Source organism: Mytilus galloprovincialis, chromosome 1 (assembly GCF_965363235.1).
Source record: "Mytilus galloprovincialis chromosome 1, xbMytGall1.hap1.1, whole genome shotgun sequence".
Taxonomy (NCBI): Eukaryota; Metazoa; Mollusca; class Bivalvia; order Mytilida; family Mytilidae; genus Mytilus; species Mytilus galloprovincialis.
This window is the reverse complement of record NC_134838.1, coordinates 105,889,933-105,912,579: the sequence shown is the minus strand read 5'-3', so window position 1 is coordinate 105,912,579 and position 22,647 is coordinate 105,889,933. Positions and strand designations below refer to the sequence as shown.

At 32.9% G+C, this 22,647-nt stretch overlaps 1 protein-coding gene across 10 annotated transcripts in view; it reads left to right on the top strand.

The window, feature by feature from the left end:
• LOC143048979 (putative 37.6 kDa protein in cld 5'region) overlaps positions 1 to 22,647 on the top strand; it is a 41,283-nt gene that overhangs the window by 12,531 nt on the left and 6,105 nt on the right. Inside the window, exons 1-2 of one of the 10 annotated variants that reach the window (XR_012969993.1) lie at positions 5,081 to 5,541; positions 18,362 to 20,841. The exons of 1 other annotated variant lie outside the window; for it this stretch is intronic. The gene's annotated coding sequence lies outside the window, so the exon portion shown is untranslated. Of the gene's footprint in view, positions 1 to 5,080; positions 5,542 to 12,925; positions 13,302 to 13,576; positions 13,862 to 17,367; positions 17,529 to 17,807; positions 17,918 to 18,128; positions 18,246 to 18,283; positions 18,307 to 18,361; positions 20,842 to 22,647 lie in introns of those variants that run through there. 8 more of the 10 variants (XR_012969989.1, XR_012970004.1, XR_012969996.1 and 5 more) reach the window with 8 other exon arrangements.

Sequence of the window (22,647 nt, the reverse complement as noted above, 5' to 3'; positions counted from 1 at the left end):
AAACATTTACTAAATTTTATCACCGGTATAAGGAAATAATTCGTAAATATAACTCAACATGCAGACATCTTATACGTTCAGGTATTTCACATCCAAAATTTTATGGAAATATTCTTTATAAAGCACAAAAATGTCAGTATTCTCCTCAGAAACTAACAAAACCTTTAAATAGACTTATTAAAAGGGGATATAGTTACGATACTGTTGTCAGGTCATTAAAGATTGCATATTTTGGCTTTAACATTGATTCACTGATAGGGTCTTTGCATCGGAACTAAACACATTTATTTCTAAAAAAAAACAGTTGTTGGCATGACACGGGTTATGTTCTTCTCATATATTTTATGATAGTATTATACTAAACCCCTAACGGGAGGGATTGTACCTGATATTCATATGATGAAGACATAATCTTTCAATCAGTTTAATTGAGGTCTGGAGCTGGCATGTCAGTTAACTGCTAGTAGTCTGTTGTTATTTATGTATTATTGTCATTTTATTTATTTTCTTTTGTTACATCTTTTGACATCAGACTCGGACTTCTCTTGAACTGAATTTTAATGTGCGTATTGTTATTCTTTTACTTTTCTACATTGGCTAGAGGTATAGGGGGAGGGTTGAGATCTCATAAACATGTTTAACCCCGCCGCAATTTTGCGCCTGTCCCAAGTCAGGAGCCTCTGGCCTTTGTTAGTCTTGTATGATTTTAAATTTTAGTTTCTTGTGTATAATTCGGAGTTTAGTATGACGTCCATTATCACTGTACTATTATGCATATTTTAGGGGCCAGCTCAAGGACACCTACGGGTACGGGAATTCTCGCTACATTGAAGACCCATTGGTTGCCTTCGGCTGTTGTTTGCTCTATGGTCGGGTGGTTGTCGCTTTGACATATTCACCATTTCCTTTCTCAAATTTATTGTTTAAATTGATCTTGGAGAGGATTTCTTACAATAGTCTTTAACCAAATTTCATTTATACAAGTTTGAGTTAGCCATACATAAGATAAACCAGTTTCATTAAAAATAGATTCTATACATTTCATCCAATAAAGTTTAACATTATTTCCATGATATAAACTAAACACTAATTTGTATGCAATTGCTGATAATTTACTGGGTTTGCTTAAAATCAGTTTTGTCCAGTATGAAATCGTGCGAACCTTGATATCTAAACTAATAGGATAACATCCTAATTCTCCATATATAACACAATTCGGGATAGAAGATTTAAGATGGTGTAGAAGTTTACAAAATTTCAAATGAACCCTTTCTAATATATCATTATTTCCAAATCCCCAAATTTCACAGCCGTAAAGTAAAACAGGTTTAACCAATTTATCAAATAAATCTAATTGACAGCTTATGGATAACCCATGCTTTCTCTCCTTTTTGATAACTTCATACATGGCTCTCGTCGCTTTTTCTGCGAGATGCTTCTTGTTTGCTTTAAATGAGCCATTTTTAGAAAAATAAATCTCAAGATAATTAAACTCATTTACAATTTCTAAATCAGAACTACCAAAATTAAATTTAAGATTAGCAGGTTGTCTACCACTACAAAAAATCATGATTTTAGTCTTATCTACATTGACTTTCATTTTCCAAACATTACAATATGATTCGAACTTTTCTAATAACAAATTAAGTTCTGTGGCTGATTCAGCCATTAATACAGTATCGTCTGCGTAAAGAATTGCAAACAGTTTAACATATATATCTAGTTCGTCTTCTAGGGCATCTGATATAGTTTTTAAGCCTATCAAATTCCCTTTACAAAAGAAATCTTCCAAATCGTTCAAAAAAAGCGAAAAAAGAAAAGGAGATAAATTCTCTCCTTGGCGTAGACCAATGTTACTTGGAAAATAATCAGATTTTTCACCACTGTATGACAAGCATGATTTAATATCAGCATACATGTTATGAATAATTTTATACATATAACCATTAATGTTATTTACTAGCACTGATTATACAAATTCACTGTAACATATATATATATATATATAAACAAGTCTTAATTGAAAACTACGTTCAAACCTATGATTGCGTTGGATAAAAACCGCAATTTTTATACGTGTGCATGTAAAACAAATTTCGTTGTAGAAGGGTCTAAATACAGCACAAACAACATTTTCCAAAAGACCAAAAAAAGTGAAAAAGTATACTTAGTATGAAATTCAAAACAGTGTAGCTGTGGCCATTGATTGACCCATCAAAATCATCCATTGACTGGGACAATTTACGTGAACGTTTGTCTGTAACAACCACTGTTCATGACGTACCTACGACAGACATTTAAACTGTGGGGTCAACAAAGGTTTCTTAACGCCTTTAATTATAAAATAATTCGAAAAATTAATCAGGAATAACCTTTGTGTTTTGATTTATATAATTGATATAAATCAAAATATCGTGTTATTTCTGATTAATTTTTCGAATTACTTTATTTAGGTGTTGAGAACCTTTGGTGACCCCATAGTTTAAGTGTCTTTAAAAAGTACATAGTGAGCATTGGTCGTTACATACAAACGTTCACCTAAATTGTCCCAGTCAATGAATGATTTTAATGTGTCAATCAATGGCCACAGCTACACTGTTTTGAATTTCATACTATTTAAACAAAACGCATTTGACCAACAGGTCGAACAACTGATGTTCTTTAACCCTGCTGACTGCCATTGGCGATTGCCAAATAAAATTGATCACAAGATGTAACAAAATGGATCTTAATTTAGATTTAATACTTCACAAAAAAATATAAACTTGTGGCCAAGATGTTATGCCACAAACATAAGGTGTCAATATCTTTTTTGTACACCAGATCCGGATTTCGACAATAAATGTCTCTTCAGTGATGTTAGGGATCGAAACGGTATTTGGAAGGCCATATAATTTATCATATATATATATATATATATATATAAAAGAGGTGATGTGATTGCCAATGAGACTACTCTCCACAAGAGACCAAATGACACAGAAATTAACAACTATAGGTCACCACACGGCCTTCAACAATAAGCTGAGCCCATACCGCATAGTCAGCTATAAAAGACCCCTAAATGATAAATGTAAACAAGTTCAAACGAGAAATCTAACGGCCTAATTTATGCACAAAAAGTGAACGGAAAACAAATATGTTACACACTAATAAACGACAACCACTGAATTACAGGCTCCTGACTTGGGACAGGCACATACATACAGAATGTTAAACATATAAATAAGTGGTGTACAATACAACATAAAAACGAACTACAAAAATCAGTTGAAAAAGGCTTAACTCATCTGAGGAATAAAAATACAAATATACAATATAAGTGGACGTGGCCGGGAACTTGTACATCCCAACAACAAAAATACACTAAGTACAAATTTGAGAGTACTAGCATTTCCTGACAGCTAGTTCAAAGCCACTAACAACTAATAAAACAAATCAAGCAACTAAGACTAAATTATCAATCAGTACACATTCAACATCTAATGGATTTAGTGTAAAAACGTCATTAACAGTCAGAGAAAAACATGACCTTGTGCAATGCCAGCATTACAACTAAAATAGAAAACCTAACAAATAGAAAACAAATTTTAGGTTACCAATTCAACACTATAACTAGATCACTGAATATTGTTTTTATTGGTATTAATATTGATTTTGTTATCAGTAAATTAAAAGCAAACGAAATATTATTGTTATATTCATATACACATGTATGGATCTATACTATGTCGATACCTGTATCTTGGCATTGCACAAGGTCATGTTTTTCTCTGACTGTTTATGACGTATTCATGTAAACTTCACTGATTTAACCTCTTAGCTAGAGATGGGTTACGCAGGAACTAAGTGCGTTCAGCTAGTAAAAGGAAAAGCGTGTCAACATTGAAAGTGAAACAAGGGTAAACGATTTAATTGACTGATTCGATCTACAAAAACTCTTTCGTTCTTATACAGGTAAAAAACTATTATTAACATATTGTTTTAAACTATAATATGAAATCAAACCGACCTAGAAATATCAATTTGCACGAGTTTGCTATCTATTTATGTTTATTTTTACACCAGATTATATAACAGTCGATAGTCCTCGGAGGGTCAGATCGATTGTTAATTAGATGGCGTCTAGACTAAAATAAACACGAGTTTATGCATCGTAAATTTTAGACATTTTTTATTTGGATAATACAATATAATAGTATGTTATAAGTCGAATAAAAGAAATTTAAGTTAAATCGATGAAAACGAATTTGACAGCTAGTGTCCCTTTAATCGTTTGGTGTTGTCAAGTTGGGGTTTTACTTTACAATTTTTCATCTTTAAATTGTTTAGAGCTTTCGGGCAGAAACAATCATTTCCTTCGTTTATTAGACTGACATGCCAGAAAACGTCGTTAGCAACTTTTTATTTTAATTTGGAACAAATAGTGTAAAGCATAAATGATTTTAATTAATATTATATATTAGACAAATTTTATGATTCAAAACTCCGCACAATACTGTTTTTAAAAAAAATCAACACATTCGTGTGTAGAATTATGAAAATACTAAAGTATATCATATTGTTGGTGCGGAGATGTAGATGGAATGGCTGACCAGTTTAGTTGATTGCAAATACTGTAGGAGATCCCGTGTCCAACCCACCCACCGGCAAACAGGTATGCAGTAATGATAACACAAGTTTTATAATTAAGATTAAAGCATCAAACTATTCACAGTTAGTTTATACAAAATTCTTTTTGGACATAGCTTCCTTAGTTTGCTGCTCGAAATTTTCGTACCCTCTATTCTGGTAACATTCGGACAATTTGGTAGTATACTTTGAAGTGATCCGTAAAGTTATGTGTATCTCTATACCAATGTAATTTGGTTTGTTGAGAAATAAAGATACAAATACTGCTGGACGCATTCAAATCCGTGAATTTATAATTCGAGTAATGTCGTACATGTCTGCTCTAGACTGAACCGGGTCGAAATTAGCTTTGAGACTTTTGTAGACGAGGAATCATGGATAACAGAACAATTTATCGGCTTTCATTAATAAGCATTTGATTTGCATACCGTGAGAATTGTACTCTGGTGCATACAGTCTGAGTTGCATTACTCAAGGGCGTTAAATCCCAGTCTTCAAGGCATAGTAATGTTTTGATAAATGCCATTCAAATATTAAAAGGATCATGGGAAATTTAAACTCCAGGACGGATAAAATAACTTTATTTCAAAAAAGTCACTCGGTGTATTAAAAAAAATCCTAATAATAACGATATTACTTTCTTTTTAAAAATAGTCGTCAACTCGCAAAATGTCTTATTATATCGATGCCAATTACTTGTATCAAGAGCCATTTTACCTCTTTTGGGCCTTAATACAAATCATGCATGCAGTACGAAATCAATTCAACAATCTTTAACAGTAGACCGATCCGGTTACGGTAGACCAATCAATACATTCTCGGGTACATTTATGTTAAACGTCACGCCTGTGTGAGTTTTGTCTGTGTAAACCTAAATTATATTCCGGAGAGGTAGAATAGTCGAGGAAGGTAAGGCTGATTTTTTTTGTCTTTTCACATATATATACAGATAGGTCTGTTGTGTATCTTTTCATTTAGACTTAAGACTGTTCAGCAAAATATAGTTGGGGAAAATAAATTGATGGTAAAGAAAAGGGAAAGAAATAAAAGACAAAGCAGGGAAATAATCAATATGCTAATATTAGCTTTAAAAAAAGCTTGTCGGAACTTGACCATGTTGATACCTGTACTTCGGTAATGATGTGCTAGATATACGCGTTCGGTTTTAAATATATACAACAAAAATTACAATAAAAGTGTTGGTTTGTTTTTTAAATTGGTGTCATGATGGTTCTTTATAACAAAAGGGAAAAGTTTACGCCTCACGAATTACTTTTAGTACAGAAAAACTGTCCAATGTGTGACATTTCGAGGAGGCAAACATCCATTAGATGTTTTGTATTTCTGTAAGATAAAATATAGCTATGCAATTTTACGGGAATTTTATTTCCATCAGAGAAAATTGTAAAATAAACAAACAATTTATTTATATTTGATACTTGATACTATACACTCAATAACAATGTTTAAATACCTATTGTTGTGAAGATATGTGTTGTCCTTTTGTTCAAATCAATGAAATTATTAACCCGAGGGGAACTTGTTAAAGATTTTATCCAACTTAGTTAAGTTTTGAATCCTATTACTGGTATATAAAATTTTCAAAAAACTCTGCTATATATGAAATGTAAACTGTATAATTTGTGTATCTGTTTAATTCTATGAGCTGCATGTGCTTACGGAATGAAGTATTATTATTACATGAGTTCTATGAAACTTTTGTTTGCAATTTGGGATTCATATGATTGAAAATTAAATGTTGTTTTTTTTGTATAAACGAGATTGCGCGAATTGTTTCTTAACAAAGTTCAGCATTACAAATGGACAAAATGACTGTGTTTACACCTTAAAACTTTACTCAGACATCTTTTAAGATAAACCTGACAGTTCCGGAAAAATAAGTGTTTCTTGTATTTTTACAATAAAAAAAGTGGCGAATAATGCAAAGCCTGCATTATAAAGGAAGAACTATGCTAATAGCATTTTTTATTTGTTCTTAAATGTCAAACATACAGTAAAAAGTACATGTAAATGTAAAAAGTACATGTAAATGTTATTTGATAATTGGTGTATATTGGTATGAGATATACTAATGATTGAAGCAGATGAATGCAGTATGGTCAAGATATGTCTAGGTTTGCATACAAAATTTGAAATAGCTAAAATTTGTTTACAAATATTTAATGGTATAATAATCTTTGTTTTAAAACAATTATACATTGCAGCATATGTTTTATTTAAGTGAGTGTCTTGCGTAACCTTTCGAACAACAACAATAACTTTATTGACCTCTAATAATTCAATGTGTACAAGTGGTTAACTTGTTTACTTATAAACTCATCATAGATACCAGGACTAAATTTTGTATATTCGCCAGACGCGCGTTTCGTCTACAAAAGACTCATCAGTGACGCTCGAATCCAAAAAATTTAAAAAGGCCAAATAAAGAACAGCATTGAGGACCAAAATTCCTAAAAGTTTTGCCAAATACAGCTTAGGTAATCTATGCCTGAGGTAGCCTTAGTATTGCAGAAATTCAAAATTTGTAAGCAGTTAATTTATAAATATAACCATATCAATGATAATTCATGTCAGCACAAAAGCCCAGTAGTCAGCAAAAGTGCTGACTACTGGGCTGGTGGTATAATATACATTGGTGACAAATACATTGAGCATGTAAGCAAATAAGTAGTAAAAACAACTCAAGAATAAGATATAAAGTCGCAATTATAACAAACAAAATTCAGTGCAGTCATTGTAACCTTGGAAAGTCATAATAAAGATAACTTATGCTTTACAGACAATTAGCTTTTTGTGTGAGTGTAAAAGGCGTATGGTTTACTTTTTAAAAATTGTTATTTGGATGGAGAGTTGTCTCATTGGCACTCACACCACATCTTCCTATATCTATATATAGGGATAAAATTCCTTTTAATTTTTAATGGTTTAAATTTTATATCTATATGAATGCTTTCACTTCTTGTCTTAGTAATTCCATTTATTTAACAATCTTCACAAGTAAATAGAAATGAGACTCATCTCCGACCTAAGTTCTACACAGTGGACCAGTTCTTTTTTGTTTGTTTTTTTATGTTTGGATATAAGAGTCATTGATGAAATCCACATAACTATGGTTATTGGTATGCAATTTTATAAGTTATAGAGGACAGACTTAGTCACCGACTAATATTGACTTTTAAGCTATTCCATTCGAGTAATATTCTTTGTTTACTAATTTTTTTTTTTATTTTTTTTAGACATGACACGTGTATTTTATTTGTTCTGTTAAAAAAAAAACAAAAAAACTTTTTAGTGCCTTTTAAAATATAATTATGCTAATCCAAGAAGCAACACATTGTTATACTTGACATTACGTTTAAAAACTGCTAGTGGCCTATCTCTCTCCGAAATATGCCAGGAGTTCAGTGCTTCGGTATTTGTATAATTACATGGAACACTTGTCTGTAAAAACATTTTTTTGGGGCACACCTTAAATTTCGAAAATTTAAAAAAAAAAAAAAAAAATTTCTTTCAACTCACATTCGCAACACATTAGTGAACCAGGAAACAGTTCTTTTTTATTTTGTCTTTCCTAAAAGCAAAACTGCCATAATAACCTTCATTTTTAAAACTTGTCATTAATGCTAGGACATGAAATATGACTTTTTTTGTGATGAATTTGAAAGATGAAAGATGAATCGAATGCTTCAGATATGTCCTCTTGGCAATTTTATAAATATATTCCTTTTATATTTAAAAACATCATTGGAAAAGAATGGTATATTATTGTTTTACCACATCTTATTGTTTATATAAGTTTCAAGTATACGCATGCTCTCCGTCCTGATGTGAATTTCTAAAATCAAAACTTTATGATATATTCTTTAATCATAGTGCCTCACTGTAGATCCTGCACCACAAAACAGAAACATCTTTGATTACACCCCCCTCCATTTACACTTATCTATGCAAAAAATATAAATAGATATAGGAAGATGTGGTGTGAGTGCCAATGAGACAACTCTCCGTCCAAATAACAATTTATAAAAGTAAACTATTATAGGTCAATGTACGGCCTTCAACACGGAGCTTTAGCTCACACCGAACAACAAGCTATACAGGGCTCTAAAAATACTAGTGTTAAACCATTCAAACGGGAAAACCAACGGTTTAATCTATATCAAAAACGAGAAACACGTATAAATTACATAAACAAACGACAACTACTGTACATCAGATTCCTGACTTAGGACAGGTGCAAACATTTGCAGCGGTAACTTAAAACTCCACTTCTATAATGTTTTATTTCATTTGAAATGGATATCTGTCTGCATGTTAATTTTCTCAGATCTTTAAAATCTATAACGTTTAAAATGTTTACATAGCATCAGTAACAGGTATAGTGACACTTTAATAAGACAGCCAAATTTATGAATTTATGAGAAAGCACTTATTCAATAAAAATAAAAAAAGACACTTTTATCGTCTCGTCTTTCATTTTAAAAGAACAGCCTAAATGCATCAATATTAAGCAAGCATGACGTTCTGGGACCAGTGCTTCGTATAATACACACGATCGTTGAAGAAGATAATCTATTCCGGGTAACTTCATTTCCTTATGTGTATAACGGTCTTGTTGATATTTTAGAGGTTACAGTAGGGGTCGAGTTGATCCGGGCTTTTTTGTGATGTTTGATTTGTTGAAAATAAAAAATATATAAAATAGCAATTTAGAATAATAATCACTACAAAATATATTAAAAATTTATACCAGAACCAACAAAACATGGTGTAACGGTTTCTCCGGATATGGTAATCTGTCACTAGACTCTTGAATGGATTTATACTATGTTTCTCGTAAAACTACAATTGCATCCTGTTGTTATAAAGAGCATATATAAACATAACTATGAGGTACAATAATTACATGCATGTGAAATCGTCTTTATGGATTGATTATCACATTTTTAACTTTGTTAGATAATTTTTCTGATCATAATTTTGTTAATGAGTTAAACAATTGATCTTTTTGGGTATAAGGGTTTATATATAACCAGTATTTTGGTAATCATTTCACTATAACTGAAATGTTGTATTATTCATTATCATAATGAGAAGTTGACAATGTTTTCTCGGGGTAACAATCTGCTCTATTACCTCTCATGTGTTATTCAGACAATGTTTTCTCGGGGTAACAATCTGCTCTATTACCTCTCATGTGTTATTCAGACAATGTTTTCTCGGGGTAACAATCTGCTCTATCACCTCTCATGTGTTATTCAGACAATGTTTTCTCGGGGTAACAATCTGCTCTATTACCTCTCATGTGTTATTCAGACAATGTTTTCTCGGGGTAACAATCTGCTCTATTACCTCTCATGTGTTATTCAGACAATGTTTTCTCGGGGTAACAATCTGCTCTATTACCTCTCATGTGTTATTCAGACAATGTTTTCTCGGGATAACAATCTGCTCTATCACCTCTCATGTGTTATTCAGACAATGTTTTCTCGGGATAACAATCTGCTCTATCACCTCTCATGTGTTATTCAGACAATGTTTTCTCGGGGTAACAATCTGCTCTATCACCTCTCATGTGTTATTCAGACAATGTTTTCTCGGGGTAACAATCTGCTCTATCACCTCTCATGTGTTATTCAGACAATGTTTTCTCGGGGTAACAATCTGCTCTATCACCTCTCATGTGTTATTCAGACAATTTTTTCTCGGGGTAACAATCTGCTCTATTACCTCTCATGTGTTATTCAGACAATGTTTTCTCGGGGTAACAATCTGCTCTATCACCTCTCATGTGTTATTCAGACAATGTTTTCTCGGGGTAACAATCTGCTCTATTACCTCTCATGTGTTATTCAGACAATGTTTTCTCGGGGTAACAATCTGCTCTATCACCTCTCATGTGTTATTCAGACAATGTTTTCTCGGGGTAACAATCTGCTCTATTACCTCTCATGTGTTATTCAGACAATGTTTTCTCGGGGTAACAATCTGCTCTATCACCTCTCATGTGTTATTCAGACAATGTTTTCTCGGGGTAACAATCTGCTCTATCACCTCTCATGTGTTATTCAGACAATGTTTTCTCGGGGTAACAATCTGCTCTATCACCTCTCATGTGTTATTCAGACAATGTTTTCTCGGGGTAACAATCTGCTCTATCACCTCTCATGTGTTATTCAGACAATGTTTTCTCGGGGTAACAATCTGCTCTATTACCTCTCATGTGTTATTCAGACAATGTTTTCTCGGGGTAACAATCTGCTCTATTACCTCTCATGTGTTATTCAGACAATGTTTTCTCGGGGTAACAATCTGCTCTATCACCTCTCATGTGTTATTCAGACAATTTTTTCTCGGGGTAACAATCTGCTCTATTACCTCTCATGTGTTATTCAGACAATGTTTTCTCGGGGTAACAATCTGCTCTATCACCTCTCATGTGTTATTCAGACAATGTTTTCTCGGGGTAACAATCTGCTCTATCACCTCTCATGTGTTATTCAGACAATGTTTTCTCGGGGTAACAATCTGCTCTATCACCTCTCATGTGTTATTCAGACAATGTTTTCTCGGGGTAACAATCTGCTCTATTACCTCTCATGTGTTATTCAGACAATGTTTTCTCGGGGTAACAATCTGCTCTATTACCTCTCATGTGTTATTCAGACAATGTTTTCTCGGGGTAACAATCTGCTCTATCACCTCTCATGTGTTATTCAGACAATGTTTTCTCGGGGTAACAATCTGCTCTATCACCTCTCATGTGTTATTCAGACAATGTTTTCTCGGGGTAACAATCTGCTCTATTACCTCTCATGTGTTATTCAGACAATGTTTTCTCGGGGTAACAATCTGCTCTATCACCTCTCATGTGTTATTCAGACAATGTTTTCTCGGGGTAACAATCTGCTCTATCACCTCTCATGTGTTATTCAGACAATGTTTTCTCGGGGTAACAATCTGCTCTATCACCTCTCATGTGTTATTCAGACAATGTTTTCTCGGGGTAACAATCTGCTCTATCACCTCTCATGTGTTATTCAGACAATGTTTTCTCGGGGTAACAATCTGCTCTATTACCTCTCATGTGTTATTCAGACAATGTTTTCTCGGGGTAACAATCTGCTCTATTACCTCTCATGAAATATTTTGTATATGTTCCAGACCATATGAGTATTTGGACCGTACGCGTACGGTCCGGACCGTATACGTATACTCGTACGGTCCGACCATACGCGTACGGTCGGACCGTATGAGTATACGCGTACGGTCCAGCTGATGTTTTGGGATTATATTGGTTAAATTTAAACAAATATTTATCAAAATCATTATTTTTAGTTTTACAAATTGATTTTATTACATGTATATGGATGAAAATAATGATTAAGCGAACAATTGAAATTAAATATGTGTTTATTTTTATATCCGTGATTCCTATTTTGGTATTCAAGGTGACACTGACTGAAGAACGTCATATTTTTTTTACAGTAACATAATTTGTTCTGACATGCACGTTGCTTTGCATTTTTTTGGTATAGTTCCTTAATATTCTAAAACGATGGTCCTCCCACTCTAAGTTTACTTCCGATAACTTCAATTTTAATTAGCATACTTGGCTTCAATATATGAATTACTGACATGCTAAATACAGGAGATTAACAGATTAAATAAACGTGATTTAAAAAAATAGTTAGATAACATTATTTTGTTTTATTTCAATTACTATTGAACTTTTTACATTAATTTGAGATGTAAGCTATGTTGATCTGTTATATACATTTGTATCTGATAAACGTGACCAACTTCTTAATATTAGTCAGACCGTACGCGTACGGTCCGACCGTATGCGTATTTTGAAATTATACGCATACGGTCCAGACCGTACGCGTACGGTCCAAATACTCATACGGTCTGGAACATATATACGATATCAACTGTGTCTACATTTAATTAATAATACACTATACATAGCATTAGTGGCTTTTTTCCTGTTACTGTGTAGATGTTTTTATTTGATAAAAAGATTCCATTTTCAGAACATAAAACACCTTCTTGTTTATATTTTTTAAACAACTTCCTTATCGTGACACTTTACAGTGAAATTGTCATTGAGATTTGAAGGCATTCTACCAGTTTAGAAATTAGAACCCAATCAAAGTCACAATTTGTAAAAGTAAACCATTATAGGTTAGAATATGGCTTTCAACAGCAAGATATTAAGGTCCCCTCCCCAACAATGACTAATGTGCACTTGGTTATGTGGATCATTTTCAAGTTAACCATTTCAAAGCCTTTTTTTTCTTAAACAAAGTAATTGCATTTTATCCCTCAGGCATAAATACATGTACTTGCAAAGGTTTGAAATAATTTGTATTTGACAGATTTAAGTTTAATTACTTAAGACTAATCCTCTTATCAATCTATAACAACACACAATTACATTACACAATATTTTTCACAATTAACATTGTTAATTTTGTGAATTGTGTTCAAATGTGAAGTAATTAAGCGATCTGATATTTATTTTCGGGAATTCTCAAATCTCGAAAATTCTTATTGTTACATTTGCTTAGATTAATGAAACATTCATTTGATACATTGTAACACAATAGTTCTTACATCTCTGTCAGTCGAGTACATCCGATAAGGTCAGTAATATATCGTACAAATTTATTTATCGTGCAAAATTTACAAGGAAAATGCCAATATTTTTATTAAATAATACTGAATATATACTAAAATGTAGTTCATTGAAACTAGCACAAATATGATGTTGAACTTCAACATTCATTCATTTATACCATGTTCACGACGAGACTATGGTGGTGTTGTATGCTGCATAAGAGCAAGGACGTATATGTTAGTTATACGTCCTTGATGAGAGTCAAATGAATTTATATTGTATACCAGATGAATTTATATTGTATGCCAAATGAATATACTTAGTATATTGTATGCCAGATCTATTAATGCATTATACGGGACTAGCATATCTTGTCATTATGTATATTAACAGTTTAAATTTGACCTGGACGCTTTTATAAACGGAGTTTTGACGTGCTTACTAGCAGAATAATGGAAAAAGGAGACATATTTTCCATGCAGGACATGTGGTCTAAATTCTGAGCCGAACAACTTTCGATCTACTATAAACCACTTGTTTCAGTTAGAATTTCTCAAGTATTGTAGCACAGACAGAGTTTCTTTGGTAAATAACTAATTTAGATAAAACAAACCTCATTTAAGAGATCTGAAAAGTTGTATGAATTTTTCTATTGTTCATTGTAAAATATTACAATGAACAGGTTCAACATATTCTGTAAGCTAATTTAACAGCAATGCATTATCTAGATAATTTAACTGTAATATCATGTTTCAGTAAAGCAGGGACAGACTATACTAACAGTTAGTATAGACTGTCCCTGAGTAAATGTATTTTTAAATACATCACGCAACTAAACACTTTTCAGTGTAGAAGGAACAATTTTGGAGTTGTATCTTGTTCACACGCATGTCTATGGCTATTTCTGTGTCATTTGGTCTCTTGTGGAGAGTTGTCTCATTGTCAATAATACCCCATTTTCTTTTTAGCTCACCTGGCCTAAAAGGCCATGTGAGCTTTTCTCATCACTTGGCGTCCGTCGTCGTCGTCGTCGTCGTTAACAATTTTTCAAACATCTTCTCCTCTGAAACTACTGAATGGATTTGAATGAAACTTCTATTCTATTCTTTATTAACTTTGAGCCTTACGGCTCATCAGTATAATCATATACATGTACAGTGTATACATATGGCATATTACAAACAATATAAACAATATGTATAATAAACAATAGGTGACGTCAGAAGTTTCATCAATACAAAATATCTTTTATTACAATAAACTGTTTCTTAATTTAAAAGAGAAATGTAAAAACTTTCCCAAGTTACAAAGCTGTTTTGTGTTTTCACCTGACAATAATTCTATTAATTTAAAAGTTGATGGCCTAGACCAGTAATATTTTTTTATATATTTTTTTCGCAAATCAGTATATCTACTACATTGAAGGATAAAATGAAATTCATCCTCTATTACTCCTAAATCACAAAAAATACAATTTCTTTCATTTCTATTAGTACCAACATAACGTCCAGTTTCAATACAAAGGTTATGTGAAGACAAACGAATACTTGTTATACATTTACGAAAAAGTACAGGAATGCATTTCTGTAAATAAAATTGCAAAACTACATTTGTTACAACATACTTATATAATCTACACTTTGAAGAAGAATCTAATAAAAATTGTAACTCTTGGTTAGCATGATCAAACAAACGCTGTCTTATCAAAGGTAAATATGAGCTGTCTACATTTAACAACCACTGATTATCCCACAAATTATTCATACCAAGACTATATATCAATCTTTTAACATATGTTGCCCAATTCATACATTTTGAACAATTTAACACAAGTTCTTTATAACAAGACCTTAATATACAATTGTCACTAATTAAAATTTTGAACCAAAATTTAAGTATTCTATAATAGCTTAAAATGATTGTTCCTTAGATTATCCTGCACAAAGTGTGTGCTTCGATTTTTGATCCGTCAAAAAACGTGGCCGCCCTTACTTTAAATAGAACATAGGGGTCAAATGCAGTTTTTTGGCTTATATCTCAAAAACGAAAGCATTTAGAGCAAATCTGACATGGGGTAAAATTGTTCATTAGGTCAAGATCTATCAGCCCTGAAATTCAGACGAATCAAACAAACCATTGTTGGGTTGCTGCCACTTAATTGGTAATTTTAAGGAAATTTTGCAGTTTTTTGGTCATTATCTTGAATATCATTATAGATAAAGATAAACTGTAAACAGCAAAAATGATCAGCAAAGTAAGATCTACAAATAAGTTAAATATGACCAAAATTGTCAATTGACCCCTTAAGGGGTTATTGTCCTTTAATGACAATTTTTTCACAATTTGTTCATCATATTTGCTAACTTTAAAAAATCTTCCCCTCTAAAACTACTCAACCAAATTCAACCAAACTTCAACTGAATGATCAGTAGGGTGTATAAAATAAAGTTTGTGTTTTATTTTTTATTTTGTCTAAAAACATGGCCGTCATGGCTAAAAATAGAACACAGGGTAAAATGCAGTTTTTGGCTTATATCTAAAAAACTCCAGCATTTAGAGCAAATAAGACTAGAAGTTAAAATATTTATTAGATCAAGGTCTACCTGTCCTGAAATTTTCAATTTGCAATTTGCAAAAAAGATTACCTCAGCTTTGTTGCTTTTGGCATGATCAACAAACTTCATCTTGTTTGCCGATACTATAAAATGTTAAAATTTTCGTAACACTTTTCTTAGCTTAAATGCTGTAGATTGGTTTGGCATTTTGAAGTGGTCAGTTGTACAATGCTTAGCAGTCAACTATTTTAATTGAAAGAGATGTCAATTTAAAACAAAATGACATAAAATTGGCTAAAAATCTAAAAAAAAAAAATTTGACACTCGAAAAATCAATATGGGAGGGGATGAGAATTGAGGATTTTTTATTGTGGCCATATTTTAACACACTAATACTATGGTACTGAGGTAATCTTCATAGTCAATGTTTCTTAGTTAAGGGGTTCAAAGTTTAACAATGTCCAACATAATCTACCTACCTATTCTCTACCTAGCAGGGTAAAATTTTATTTTAGAAAAAGATGTATAGTAAGTACATGTATGCAAGTTTTTTCTCTTAATAAATGATTAGTTAAAAAAATTGTCTTGATCATTTTTGTTGAGCCTGCAACTTTTGTTGCAGTTAGCTTGATATAGGGATAGTGATCCGGCGGCAGAATTGAATAACTATATTTGGTACGTGCGTTCCTTGCAAGGTCCTCATGCCTGTCGGACAGTTTTCACTTGACCTCGACCTCATTTCATGGATCAGTGAACAACGTTAAATTTTCGTGGTCAAGTCCATATCTCAGATACTATAAGCAATAAGTCTAGTAGATTTGGTGTATAGAAGAACTGTAAAGTGTACATGTCCAACTGGCAGGTGTCATCTCACCTTGACCTCATTTTCATGGTTCAGTGGTTATAGTTAAGTTTTTGTGTTTTGGTCTGTTTTTCTTATACTATATGCAATAGGTCTACTAAAATTGGTGTATAGAATGATTGTAAGGTGTACATGTCTAGCTGACAGGTGTCATCTAACCTTGACCTCATTTTCATAATTCAGTGGTCAAAGTTAACTTTTTTAGTTTTGGTCTATTTTTTTAATACTTTATGCATTAGGTCAACTATATTTGGTGTATGAAAATATTTTATGATCTATATGTCGGTTACGCAGGTTTTATTTGAACTTGACCTCATTTTCACAGTCCATTGCTAAGTTTTAAGTGTTTGTGTTTTGGTCTCATTTTCTTTATTTATAAACAGTAAGTCATATATATTTGTAATATTGAAGAATTGTTAGCTGTACATGTTTGCCTGGCATGGTTCAATATGTTCAATAAGGCATTGTTTACCAGGTGAGCGATTCAGGCTCTTGAGAGCCTCTTGTTTATATTTATATGCATACAAGATTCAAACCTGATTTCGAATGACATTAGTATTATGAATTCGTGTAGATGAGTAATCATTCAATTTATGATTGTGGACAGATATAGTGTTTTGCGCTATCCGTCTTTATGTTGCAGGTGTTTCGGATGATACGCAAAATATAATTACAGTAAACGGTAGCATTAAAACCTTTGACATGTAGTGTTACTGGAGCCTGCCGTGTGTAGCTAAATATAAACTTTTCTATCTTTGAAGTCATCCCTATATTCCTGAATCTTATCAATGAATAGATAAAAACTTGACAGGGTTCTTTTATATCATATATAGCGGTGAGTCTCAAGAATAGTTTGATATTGTGAATTTTCTTAGGAAACAAAAACAAAATCTGCTTTCTACATATTATATATAGATATAAGAAGATGTGATACGATTGCAATTGAAACAATTCTCCACAAGAGACCAAATAAATAGAAAGTAGCAACTAGAGGTCACGACACGGACTTCAACAACCAGCAAATCCTTTATCTCATAGTCAGTTATTATAAAAGGCACCAAGATGTCAGATGAAGAACAATTCACACAAGCAAACTTGTTTGTTAACCTTCATTTGGCCATTATCTAACATCATAAAGTATATAGAAAACATCTTTATATATTTGTGTTGTTTCTGTGGTTCAGGGAATATCAAGCGTAACGCGAATCTTCCACCTTTCTACAGGTAGTGATTTTGATTTGAATTATGATGTAGTTCGCATTTTTACGAAGTTGTTTAGAATAAATTATCGGAACCTATTCAATCAATGTGTAATCTAGTTGAAATAGTTTTTCCATAATCACGGTACTTTACTTTGAAGACGGGAGAATACGAGAAGGCATAGTTTTTAATGTGCCATAAACAACTTTTTGAATTTTTTCTTTCTTTTTAAAATAAATTCTTCAGAAACAGTATACTTAAAATTACATTAAATCAATAGCACCTATTCAATAAAAATCTTTGAGGCGAAACATGTAACCTGTAATATTTTTTAGATTATGTGTCAATGAGGGTAAGTTAAGCATATTACTATTATGGGACAAGGATTATAAATACATGTATAGTTTTATAAGGTAGGACTCATTTATTTAATATATATAAAAAATATTTTTTTTAATTCATTTTCAGACGGACAGGAAGCAGGACAATTGTTTGAAAACCTCAATCCTACAAACATGATTCGAGCAATGTGTTCTTCAAGTACGTGTCGCAAAATTGCGCAAACAATATGGATTCCGTATATTATGTGTGGATTTCTCTTGCTCTATATTACATATTCTCCCACTAATCATATACAGATATTTCAAAGACAAGAAATCAAATTAGACAATGGAGTTGTTGAGCAATATACTACACAAACCAAATCTCCAATCGACGAAGAACGTGATCATATTGTGATGGGAATATTGAGTGCAAACGGAAAACAACGTTTTCGAGACACTCAAAGAAAAACTTGGATAAACGCAATGCTTCGTATGCAACATATATTGCCATTTAAAATAACTTATAAGTTTTTACTAGACGAGCCATCTTCTGAGTCAATTGCAGAAAATGCATTAAATCATGACATTGTATATCTGAATGTAACAAATCATGGACGAGCGGTAAAATTTGGAGAAAAGATGTACATATGGTGGAAATATGTTCATACAGTATATCCTGACGCTCTCCTTGGAGGAAGAATAGACGACGATGCATTTTTGTGTGTTCCACAGGTATTCTATAGACTAGATAGCATAAAGTCGAGTAATCTGTACTATGGCTGGAGGCATGGAAAATCAAGACAAATAAATAGGGACAACAGAGTAGACGAAATGTTTCTATTTTTAGGACGTGATCTTATGTCCAGTATTTCTAAAAGACATTACTGTGGTCTGGCTAAATGCAAAAATAAAGATGACTTAATTGACATAGACTTTGGGGATACTTCCCTTGCAGAATGGCTGTCTATATACAGTGATAAGGTTAATTTTATTTCTGATAATGACAGAATAGTACAGTGCGGAGCGAACTCCCACGCTATTTACAAGAAATATTTAAAACCTGGTTTTTGTCTCAAACAGTTGGTTTTTCACAAATCGACCTATGAAATGATAGAACTTCTACAATCATACAACGACTTTGCATTTATGGAGAAAAGCAAAGTTGAACAATCCATTAAAATGGATGTTTCTGAACGAACAATTATAAGTGGTGTGTCTGGGTCTATATTTTCTGGAGACGTGGTAAGAAAAGTTCCCCAATTTAGTATAGATAAGACGACCACACTATTTTCAAACGAAAGTGACGCTAAAATCTGTGATAATTGGGCTGTGGTTACTACCATTCATCAGCCATCTAACTCGGTACGAAATGTAGCAAAACACCCCTCCTGGTGTGTCGTTATTGTAGCAGATGTGACGACGCCCTCGGAAGACGCTTATTTGAAAAGTGTTGTAAATGACGAAAATAAAAGTAGAGTTATATACTTATCGATTAACAGACAAAAAACTTTATATCCGTTATTATCAGAGGTTATCCCAGTAAAACATTTTGGGAGGAAAAATATCGGATACATGTACGCTATTCACCACAAAGCAAAGTATATTTGGGACTTTGACGACGACAATAATGGAGTATTTGATTTAAACGAGATAGAAAGATTAACCAAAGGAGAATCGGTCACAGTTTGTAATGACAAAGGAAGTAAATTATTCAATCCATATCCTTATTTTGGAGTATCTGAAACACGTGTATGGCCAAGAGGTTTTCCCTTGGAGTCCATCAAAGATAATAAAACGATACCACATATATGCGACACAAAAATTTCCGTAAAAGTTGGTGCAATACAGTGTCTTGCTAACGAACAACCGGATGTTGATGCTATTTATAGATTTACCCGAAATGTCCCATTTAACTTTTCAGCAACTAAAGAAACGCATAAGCCATTTGTTGTTCCAAAACAAACATTTTCCCCCTTCAATGCGCAAGCCACGTTGTGGACGTCGTCAGCATTCAAATATATGGCGTTACCGATAAGTATAAATGGCCGTGTTAGCGATATATGGAGAAGTTATATAGCACAATATTTTTTTTATCGGTCTGACTTAAGACTAGCCTTTTCTGTGCCATATGTTGTACAAGAGAGAAATATTCATTCAATATCTGGAGATTTTAATGCAGAGCTGGATATTTACGAAAAAGTGGGTGCTCTTTTTAATCTTGTGATGAACTTGAAAGATGATAATCTTGTTTCCGTTTATGAAAATCTTTATAGTAGACATTTTATTGAAAAAAGTGACCTTACTTTTATAAAGGTATGGATGGAAACATTCCTTAAGGTCACTGGCAGTAATGTATGATCGATGTGTCTATTGTATTTCAATTTGATAAATGTTAAAGCTTAATTTATTTACGTTGTATACAAATACAGACTCAATTTGCAGTCATCCTTGCGACAGAACAATATTCTAAAAGTTGAAAAGTGAACGAACAGATATAACGCCGTCAACTTTGAATTCATAAGACAATCAAGTATAATTTAAAGTGCAAATGATAGGGGAAATATTACCGTTGTGTTGTTCAAGGAGTGGGAATTTTCGAATAAATGTGAAAAACATGCATACAAATTATTGTTTTGGTCGCATTTGTTGTCTAGCTTGCAGAGGCGGAAACAATTTGTATAAAGCTTTATATTTCAGAAGGTAGACTGCCTGGATGTTGCATGCATTGTACATGCCAAGAAATTGCCTCCGTTGAAATTCTGCAAATATCCCATAGAGCAAATTACATGGATGATTAATATTGACCATTTGGTATATGACCGTGTTCTAAGCGACATGTACATAAAGGTCATAAATTAAATTGTTGAATGAAATCAAATCTTTAACTACTAATGAGTGCCGTAGGAGGTCTACCGGAATTTTTAGCTTGCATTTCTTGGCATGGTATGTATGTGTGTACTTGCAAGGTCCTTATGTCCGTCAGACAGTTTTTACTTGACCTCGACCTCATTTGATGGATCAGTGAACAAGGTTAAGGTTTGGTGGTGAAGTCCATATCTCAGATACTATAAGCAATAGATCCAGTATATTCGGTGTACCAAAAGGACTGTAAGGTGTACATGTCCAACTGGCAGGTGTCATCTGACCTTGACCTCATTTTCATGGTTCAGTGGTTATAGTTAAGTTTTTGCGTTTTGGTCTGTTTTTCTTATACTGTATGCAATAGGTCTACTAAATTTGGTTTATGGAATGATTGTAAGGTGTACATGTCTAGCTGGCAGGTGTCATCTGAACTTGACCTCATTTTTATGGTTCAGTGGTCAAAGTTAAGTTTTTGAGTTGTGGTCTTTTTTTTAGTACTATATGCAATAGGTCAACTATATTTGGTGTATGGAAATATTTCATTATCTACATGTCAGTCACGCAGGTTTTATTTGACCGTGACCTCATTTTCACAGTTCATTGCTCAGTGTAAAGTTATTAGCCCACTTTGCCCAAAGGGCCAAGTGAGCTTTTCCCATCACTTTGCGTCCGTCGTCCGTCGTCGTTGTTAACTTTTACAAAAATCTTCTCCTCTGAAACTACTGGGCCAAATTAAACCAAACTTGGCCACAATCATCATTGGGGTATCTAGTTTTGAAAATGTGTCCGGTGACCCGGCCAACCAACCAAGATGGCCGCCATGGCTAAAAATAGAACATAGGGGTAAAATGCAGTTTTTGGCTTATAACTCAAAAACCAAAGCATTTAGAGCAAATCAGACATGAGTAAAATTGTTCATCAGGATCTATCTGCCCTGAAATTTTCAGATGAATCGGACATTCCGTTGTTGGGTTGCTGCCCCTGAATTGGTAATTTTAAGGAAATTTTGCTGTTTTTGGTTATTATCTTGAATGTTATTATAGATAGAGATAAACTGTAAACAGCAATAATGTTCAGCAAAGTAAGATTTACAAATAAGTCAACGTGACCGAAATGGTCAGTTGACCCCTTTAGGAGTTATTGCCCTTTATTGTCAATTTTTAACAATTTTTCGTAAATCTTGGTTATCATTTACAAGATCTTCTCCTCTGAAACTACTGGGCCAAATTATTCCAAACTTGGCCATAATCATTTTTTGGGTATCTAGTTTATAAGATGTGTCCGGTGACTCGGCCATCAAATCAAGATGGCCGCCACAGCTAAAATTAGAACATAGGGGTAAAATGCAGTTTTTGGCTTATAACTCAAAAACCAAAGCATTTAGAGCAAATCTGACGGGGTAAAATTGTTTATCAGGTCAAGATCTATCTGCCCTGAAATTTTCAGATGAATGAGACAACCTGTTGTTGGATTGCTGCCCCTGAATCGGTAATTTTAAGGAAATTTTGCTTATTTTGGTTATTATCTTGAATATTATTATAGATAGAGATAAACTGTAAACAGCAATAA